Below are 9,535 nucleotides of genomic sequence, written 5' to 3' on the forward strand. Positions count from 1 at the left end.
AGGACAGCAGGGGAGAGGGCTCCCATTTGAGCTGGAGGCTAGAGCCTTCTTCCGGGCTAGGGTTTATTCACTACTCTGAGTGGATGCCCAATGTTTGAGACAGAGGGATTCCCAGTTCTGGCCAAGTACTCTGCTCTGTGAGTCTGCTATTGAAAATGTAACATCACTGTTCTCTCCTCATTTAATCACTTTCTTCAGAAAAGGCTGAGCAGACTGGATCCCAACTGTGTGGAATTATCAGCAGTTTTCTATTCATCCTATAAGTTCACAATGGAAGAGAATCTCCTAATTTAAATACCCTTGATTGCTCTCTAAATATGTGCAGTTCCCAAAATAACTAACGGAGAAAGGGAGGTTCCAGAAGTAGGAATTTCCACATCAGGCCTGCGGAGGAGCCCACTATGTACCGGAAATGTGTGGTTAAGGAAGCGGATGGAGATCCCTCCCTTTGTTCTTCAAGGAGCCAGGTTTTGTTGAGACAGTATTTAAACCAGGCATCTAAATAAAGCAGGCTTAATTTTAAGCTAAGTTTGTATTCTTACAAAATACTAAGGGTAACAAGATGAACATATGGTAGATCTATTTTTAATATTCAAGTCTGCACAAGTTTTCTGCTGTTGAGTCATATATGATTAAAATAGCTTTTCAGTTCACCTTTAAACAACAGAATTTATTTATTTCTTTATTTAAGCAAGAAGCAAGTTACTTCAGCTTTCCAAAAAAAATCCCATATTTCTTTTGAAACATTAGACACAGGGAAATAGAACTCTGCATGTTTGTTTAATGATCTAACCATAGCTCAGAGAAAGTCCGACAGTCTGGTGAAGCACTGGTTAATTTTTATTATCTGGTGAGGAGGAAGGAAGAAATTTGAAATATCAGTATTTAAAATGAAGCTATTGACCTGAACACCTGTTCCACTTTTTTATTTTTTTATTTTATTTCAAGAGTACTAATTTTATGCGCATGGAAGAACTTGGAACAGATGCAGTGAAGCAGAAGTTAGAAGAATCTCTTTGCTCTGATTGCTGGCCAGAGGGCAATGCAGGACTACATAGGAATGCTGAGGGCAAATGAGCAGTGTATTTACAGCTCTTTCAGGCTGATCAAAGCACGCAAAACACACAAGTTTTTCTCTCTGTGTTTGTTTGTTTTTCCAAAGAGCTAAGTATATCAACATGTTTTCAAACTTTACAGATTTTATAGTGAGTCAGTGAGAGGTCAGGTTTATTTTAAGCATATGCACACTTTTATAAAAAGAATAAAACCATATACACGTACAGATGAAATAAATGATGCCCTAATAAGCTACATAACTCAGGTGCAGGCATAAAGAATAAAACTCTATTAAGTGTTGTATTAAACAGTTTCATGGAAGTTTGCATGCATAATTTCTTTAATTTACATTTTTATAATCACTAGTTCTTTATAAGAACATGGATCGTGCCTTCTATCTCAGCATCCCAAAGTGCTTTGCAAATATTTTATGAAATAAAACTTCTATCACCACAGTCAGGTAGGAAAGCAGAAATAACACCATTTTTATGATTGAAAGAAACTGAAACACAAAGAACAATTTTGCCAGTTCCCATGAATTTTTCATATGTCTCACATTACTTGGTATTTTACCTTAAAAAAGCTGGTTAGATGACCATGACCTTTTTGTTTGATGACGAAGGTGTCACATGAGTTCCTTCCTCTGATCTTACCCATATGCAGTTCAGTGCCTCAGCTGTGCTTCTGCAGCTGTTCTTCAGCGGCTTGCACTCTAAACTTGCGATCATGAAATTATCTGGATTCAAAAAAGCTATCGTAACGTGGATTATATTCCTAACCCATTTTCTAGCAATATGCCTGAAATAGTTGCACTGGTGCAGATGAAGGGGTAGTGAACCACAGTGAAGAGACAGGGATGAGAAGACAAGAGGAAACCTCTCTCATAGGCTGTGTGGACCTGCATACCAAGACATCTAACTAGCTTGTTTTCTTTAAAGGCCCAAGTAAGTAGGTAAAACCCGTGTTAAACCTGGATTTTGTGGGGAAAGGAGACTTATGAGGTTGTTTATGTTTTACGCATGTAAATATGACTACTTCCAGAAAATAAGGGACAATCGCTTAGCTGAACTCTACATGCTTCCAGCATAAACAAGGAAATGAGGCGGACTGATAGGATGAATACAAAGTTAAAGGCTTTCATAATCCCTAGGACTGAATTGCTGCATACCCTTAAGCAATGCACATCATCCTTGCACTTCCATTTCCTCGGTAGTATATGCCTTACATACAACACTGGAACAAATTATGTAATGTTTTCACAGTATACTGAGTATGTATGTGTGCGTGTAGAACAGCCTCTACTTTGGCTTTGGAAAGAGCTTTCATCATACAGTAAATAGGTAAAGGTAAATAAGTAGGAATGATCACCCCTTTGCTAAGAAGTGACAAAGAGATAAATGGTGAACTAGTGGCTGTACTGAAACTGAGCACAGTTGTGCTATTAAATTCAAAGGACCCAGGATTTCAACCAAGAAATCAGAAGGCCTCTTACCTCTTCCAGAGCTGATCAAAGCCAGTATGAGAAGATATGTGAATCATTTAAAATAACTAGTCAAAGAGGCTTCATCAAGATTGTTAAAAATAAATGATCCAGAGAGTAGATTATGAGCAGAATATTAGTTAATAGTAGAATAGCCAGAAAAATATGAAATCAGATCAGAATTATACATCCATCCAAGACAGTAATTTGCCTACTTATAAATATTATTGAGATCTAACTGGAGAATGTAAATTTTGTGAAAATTTTAAAAATTTCTGTGAAGGAGCTCATGTGCAAAACCAACCCCACAAAGTAATCTCTTTAAAAAATTAACAAAATGACATTGTGTGAAATGTTCATTTTGAGATAGAAAAGATGAGGTTTCTGACTCAGTTTTTTTACCAGAGACTTCATCCCACACCTCTGAAACTTTGTTGTGGAAAAGACCATTGAAAGTAACCGTATAGGACCCTCTTTGTTTCGAGTAAAAAGGTTTTCCTGACATGAAATGATCAGCTGAAAGGGTTCTCAACACCTCACACCGCTATTATTGTTTAGATTTGCTAGCAATGCTGAATGTTTTCTACACAACGGAACGTCCTGCGTGTGTTCCAAGACCTCATCATCCTAAAAATAAACAAGCAAGTAAACAAACAACCCCCCTGAAAACCTATGACAGACAAAGGAAGAAAGAGAAACAAAAAATGAAAATAGTTGAGGAACAAGGGATTATATGCCATGGGAAAAATGATGTGTGAAACTAAGCAAAATGAGCTGATCAATGGTATGTTAATGTGATGTAAGCAACGTCTTAGTTGTTTCTTGCTAGTTTAAGAACGCTAATATTGCTGGTCCCTCTCACCAGTCCTGCTGCTTTCCTCTCCAGTTGTTCTCAGTATGTTTTCAGTGTTTCTCCTTACCTTTCTCTTGCATGCAGACAGGGAGTCAATATGTAAGGTAGATATGAAAGACTGAATTGATTGATTTTTTGCAGGCCTAATGGAAAAAGTAGGATCCTTAGGAAGAATTAGATGAGAAGGTAAGTATATTTGGAGGTCAGCTCAGGAACTGCTTGCTCTCCATAAAAATTAAGAAAGACACAGATGGCTGTGGGAAAAGCTCCCTCCCTCCCCTTTTTCACTGAAGCACTGACAAAGGGCAGGGGGCAAACCATAATGAGGGTGGAGAGGTAAGCAGGAAGAGGAAGGATGTTGAGTAAGACTCTTGCCTTAGGTCACTGGTTTCCATTATATGCATATTGGCAATTAGACACCTTATAAGTGGACAGCTGTTTAACGATCTACAGTCAACTATTCCCATTTGTTCTTAAAGACACTACGACATGCCATAACAGTGAGCCAAAATACGTTACTTATTACAGTGTGTCTTTTACTGCAGAGCACTGAAAGAGGGCTTTACTGAACAGGTGCTCTCCTTAGGAAAAAAACAGTCTGATAGGATTTGAGGCAAACACTTACAAAGACTGTTCTTTGTTCTAAACTTTAATGTATGAAAGTGGCCTTGGATTGCACTTAAAGCAAAACAAGCTGAAAAAACTTACAGGGTTCATGTCAGAGCTTATCCTGCATGTATTTTACTGGTGAGCAGAGAAATATTTGCCACTTTTGTTATCTTTTTACCTGCCTGAGTAATGAGTCCCAATTCACACCAGGGACAATGAAGGGTAGAAGGTGATGAGTAAGAGCAGTAGGAGAATGATGTTATTATTTCTGACATTTCAACTGCAGCATCCAAATGCACTAATGATTTCCTGTAGAGCTCTAGGTCCGTAGTTTTCTGATTCCTTCAGAAGAACAGAAATATTCAGAGATATGTCTCTTAATGTACATACATAATACATTTAATTACTGTTCTTATTCTTTTAATACCAATGATGAATTTGGATCTGTAAACGAAAACAACAGGGTCTGTGATAATTTGTGGAAGAAGGAAGAGCTTTTCCTTCATTTTAGAGTGGCTTTATTGTTAAAGAGGGATTTGTAAGTTGCTCAAAGTCTGACCAGGTGGCAGACAACTCTAGCTGATGGCAATAACCTGAAGCTGAACCACTTGATGCCCAAAGTCCAGTTGGTGACATTATAGATGGAACGTGCTGTGAAGCTAAGCACTGTGGAATTGCTTGTTAAGGTAATTTGGGATGACAAGAACACAGACTGACCTATAGTCACCTGGTTTGTGTTTCTACAGCCAAATGCTGTGTTTTTCCACTGAACTTGTTCCCATGCTCAGAGCTGGTGGTATAAAGCCTTACCAATAGTTTTTGCTCTTTATCTGTGATTTTCTTTCTGGAAGAATGAGGTGGTTAAAAGAGAGCTGAGGTAAAGAAATGTCACTGTGAAGCATTATGAAAATTCAACATAACTGAAAAGGCAGAAATAACAAATCACATACAAATGTTGGCTGAATGCCCTCCATGCTTTAAAAGGCTAAGGCATGGGTAGAAAATAGCTGTTTTCCATTTCTGAGGTTTTCTTTCAGCATTAGGTGGGAAGAAGCCTTACATGCTTTAATCTTTTCAGCTTTCCTTCTGAAGTTCAGTCTGATGAGATGAATGCAACTCTTCTTTATACATAAGGGCTGTAAGTATCTCTGTCCTCTTGCCCTCAGCTTCTGTGAAACTCCAATTTGTAACATACCCAGCCTTAGCTAGTCAAGAGGCAGTTATTTGTAAGACAGCCTCTGAAAATGATATTTCTCGTGGCTACAACACATCAATGGAGGAGTGTTGTTGTAAAGAGACAGTTATTTTACCTCTTATATATTTAATTGTGTTATTATACAGTAATGACATTTTTGTCTGTCAGCCCAAAAGATATAAAGCTCCATTACTTCTAGCTGTTAGAGGAAGGGAGCCTTAAGTACTCAGGTTGTTAAAAAATGTTAGCAAGGTAAAACTCTTTATCCTTTCAAATGGTTCAATGTAAGATTTATTTCAATGGAAAGAAGAAACAGAAGAGAAGCAAAAAATGACTTAGTTGTTGATACCAGAACTGGTCATAGAATCTGAAATTCTGATACTTCTTCAAATACATGGATCTTGTAATGGCCACTCTTGAAAGGAATTTCTGTTCTGTTAGCTCACTTGCAGTTAGAATTGCTGAGGTTTATGGTAGTGTCAGCCTTTATGAAAAATATTTTAAAAAAAGATGAAAAATAAGAACATCTGTCATGAAAATTTTCACAAAAATGTGTCCCTTTCATCAATTTCCTTTTTTAAGAAATACCAGTCCTGCCACCCTCACTTGAAGCACAAATACTCCTCCCTAGATTTCTTTTCTTATCCCTCTAAATTCCTATATTTTCAATCTGAATTCCATGAATTATTATCCAGTGTCATACACTGAGTAGATGTGGCATCTTCTTGTTGAGTGTATTTCATAGTATTCCTGAGATTTTTTTCCTGAAAGGATAAATTCTCACTTTTCTTTTGAAAAAATCAACAGTTTTTTTAAAAAAGAGTCCCTTTATACATATAAAGAAACTGTGCCATGAGGAATGCAACAGGCAATTATAAGCCAGACTCTTATATGAGTTAGGGCCCTTCTTCCTGTCTCACAAAGTGAAGAGATGTGCCTTGCTATAAATAATTTCCTGGGAACTCCCAGTTGAGCCAGCGGCACCTGTTCTGGGACCATCTCTTTACTCTGACCTAGCACCATCTGCCTTAAATATTGCTTGCAGAGCTTGGACTTTGGAACCAAACACTAGGTTTTATTATTCTGGCTCATTTTTCTCACTGCTCAGGCTTACGTTCTGAAGCCTTTCTGAAGTTAGTTGTCTGTTCAAGCTCTTTCTCCCCAAATATGGCCATAAAACAGGAAGAGGTCCTGGGCCTAGTAACCCAATGATTATCTTCTCTCATACAGGGTGTGACTGCAAGGTGGAGAGGGAGGATTGGCTACCAGCGTAGAGAGACACTCAAGGCTCACGAAGGATTAAACAGGATGGATTTAATAAAGGACTTACTTACACCCTAAACTGCATGGGAGCCCTGGGAACTGTGTGGAGGGGCTGCTGATGGGACGCTGCTGGACGAATGGGTCGGACGCCCAGGTGGGACTCAACTCATGGTATCCTAAGGGCCCCTTAAATCCACTGGAACTGTTTCCTTATCTCAGTTGTGCTAATTTTGAGCAGCTACTGTGCAGGAAACAGCTGGACATTTTTGACAAAATGGAATATGTGTGCCTGACCCTGATGGGAATTCGGTCAGTGCAGAGAGAGCACACTTTGGGCCTGCTATCACATACTGTGCCAGTCACTGACTCCTCACCTGATCTTCTGCAGGTGTTCTCACTACATGGGGTTTGGTAAATGCAAATGTGGTTTTCTGCATGGAGAAACTTGAACTTTTGTTTTTCACCTGCCTGAGAGTTCTGATGTATAGACATGATATAAATGGCCCACGCCAGAACAGGACTAGGGTCATCATCCAGCCAATATGACTAACAGAGAATACTATGATTCTTCAAGCTGCATGAAAGCTGCTGTTGGAAGCCATTCTCCAATACCCTGCAGAGTTTAATTTCAGCACCAAGGAAAAAATATCCTAGCTAGTTGCTGACCTGTGGGGACTATTTCAAATAAGAAAGATCAGCATTGTGAGCAGCCAGTCAGATCAGTTTCTGATATCACCAGTGTTACTATTGTAGCTAGGGTGATTTGTTTCCCACCACTATGTCCTTTTTTTTTTCTTGTTGATGTCCCTCCTCTCCCATGCTCAGCCTGGCAGACAGCTCCTCCATTACCTCCTTTCTGTTCCAAGATATCCCCGCCCCATCCCCTCCCTCTTGTACATGTAGGAAAGGGCCCTCCCACTCCCCTGAACCCAATCCTATTTATCTGTTTCATAGCTGCCACTCAGACATAGATGCCTTTGAAAGAGTATCTCAGTCTGGGCAAAGAGGTCATGACAAATTCAGTCAACTATAAAGCTAAATGCTTAGTAGCAGAGGAAGTTGTTGCAGATAAAGACAGCTTCAGAAAAAAAAAAAAACCTCAGCCTCTTAGGCAGTGCTCAAGATAAGCACTTAGGTGAGATGGTGCTCATGCGATCATACTTCACAAAAAGGATATTATTCAGATAGGAATCAAGACATATTCCAGGTTTCAAAACAGCTTTTCAGTCAGATAGTGCTCCAAATGATGAGACTGAGACAAAAATAATTCGGGGAGTGATTAGCTAAATACTGACCACTTTCCCTTTATGACAGATATCACAAAGCTGCCACAGAGATGTGTGTCACACAGGTGTCATGTCATAGGAACATATAACAACAAGGAAAGAGTACTGAGGAAGTATGGCTTGGGAATTGTCAGCCAAATTGTGCCTTTTTTTGGTTATTGTTCTATCACCAGAAAACATGGATCTCTTCAGATGGCACAATCAAAAAATTTAAAAAAAAGATAAGCCACATTTGCATTAACATGAAATTCAGATCGTCGGCCTAAGAACCAAGAGCATGTAAGGAAGTAAGCAACACCAGCAGTCACAGTCCTTCAATTTTCAGAACACAGAAAATTAGTCACAACAGAGACAGAACAAACTTCTAGACAAAATAGGTCATGGAAGTCCTCACAAGGTCCCACTTCAACATCACATACTGACACGTAAACTTAAACAGCTTCAAAATAATAAGTGGATAAACTTTGGATAAACTTTGATGTTTGGAGTACCAGGCAGGAATTAGAAGCTGAAACACAAGCAAATGAGGTGACTAACTTGTAGCAAAAGTGTTAAAAAGCATCTGACATCAGTGTCTTAATGAGGCTGACATAGTTGTCCAGTACAGTCTGGAGAAGAGAATACTTCTCCTGACCCTTAAAAACATAAAACTATCAGAAAACCCAGCAATAACATCATCCTCTGTAAAAGGGAAGGTCCTTTGAAGTAGGATTGTGTAGGACAGAAGGCAACAATGCAAAACTTAGAGAAGAACAGACTAGATTTAGGACTAAGAAGCCCTGTGTAAACCAGATGACAAAAAAGGGACCTTTGGGAGCATTCTCCACTACTTTAGTTCATGGTAGACCGTTTTCTTGGCTTGTAATAATCATTGTCTCTTCTCCCTTTCAAACTCTTCTATTATCAGCTGTAACACTGGCTCATGTTGTTTGTGCAGAGTTGTACTCTGCTATCTTTAGAAAATTGTGATTTAGTATGTTAAGGAGCTGGGCTCTGCAAAGTCCTGTCAGGGCTGAGGAACCAGAAAACAAAGTAGTCCAGTGTGGGATTTTGTATGAAGCAGAGCTGTTTAACATTGCCTGTTAGGTCCATAATGACACAAGAAACATTGGTGTATCACATCCCTTTTAGGCAAACTGCATTTACAAAAGTGCATCAGTCATCAATTATTTTGAAAACTACAAAGACAGACAGTCTGACAAAGAGTAAGTCATAGTTTAATGTCAATTATTCTGAAACAAGCATTCTTGAATTCATTTCAAAAGACACATCAGAGTATTTTCTTATTATCTTAAAAAGAAAATAATATTAAAGACAGGAGAAATATCTGTATCACAAACAGTCTGACACCTGCATAGGAATGAGAGCGTTACAGCATCCGATCAAAGCTGGAAGTTTTAACCTCTAACTTAAATTCTAATACACATCTGAGAGAACTGAAGATCAGTCAAGGGTTCATAAGGAGATGAGCAACAAGAGTTTGTGATATTAGAGGGAAAGCCCAATAAGGGGAATGCAGACATCATCAGCTGCAGCTCAACTTCAGCTATATCAGAAGGAAGTGTTCAATATAGCAGAAGCATGTGTCCTGGAGAGTGACATGTACTCACTCAGACCACTCAGACCACTCACTAAAAATACTGAGGAAGCGTCTGGAAAGGATTAAGTAAGAAGTCACTGTTTTCACTAGATACATCTGTAATTACGACAGCAGGGACTTGTAAGTTATGTCCACTTTATCTCCGTGAGTGTCCTAACCGTAAAACACTATGGTCATGATTTCTGTCTGGCCC

The sequence above is a fragment of the Struthio camelus genome, chromosome 1, assembly GCF_040807025.1.
Source record: "Struthio camelus isolate bStrCam1 chromosome 1, bStrCam1.hap1, whole genome shotgun sequence".
In the NCBI taxonomy this organism is placed as follows: Eukaryota; Metazoa; Chordata; class Aves; order Struthioniformes; family Struthionidae; genus Struthio; species Struthio camelus.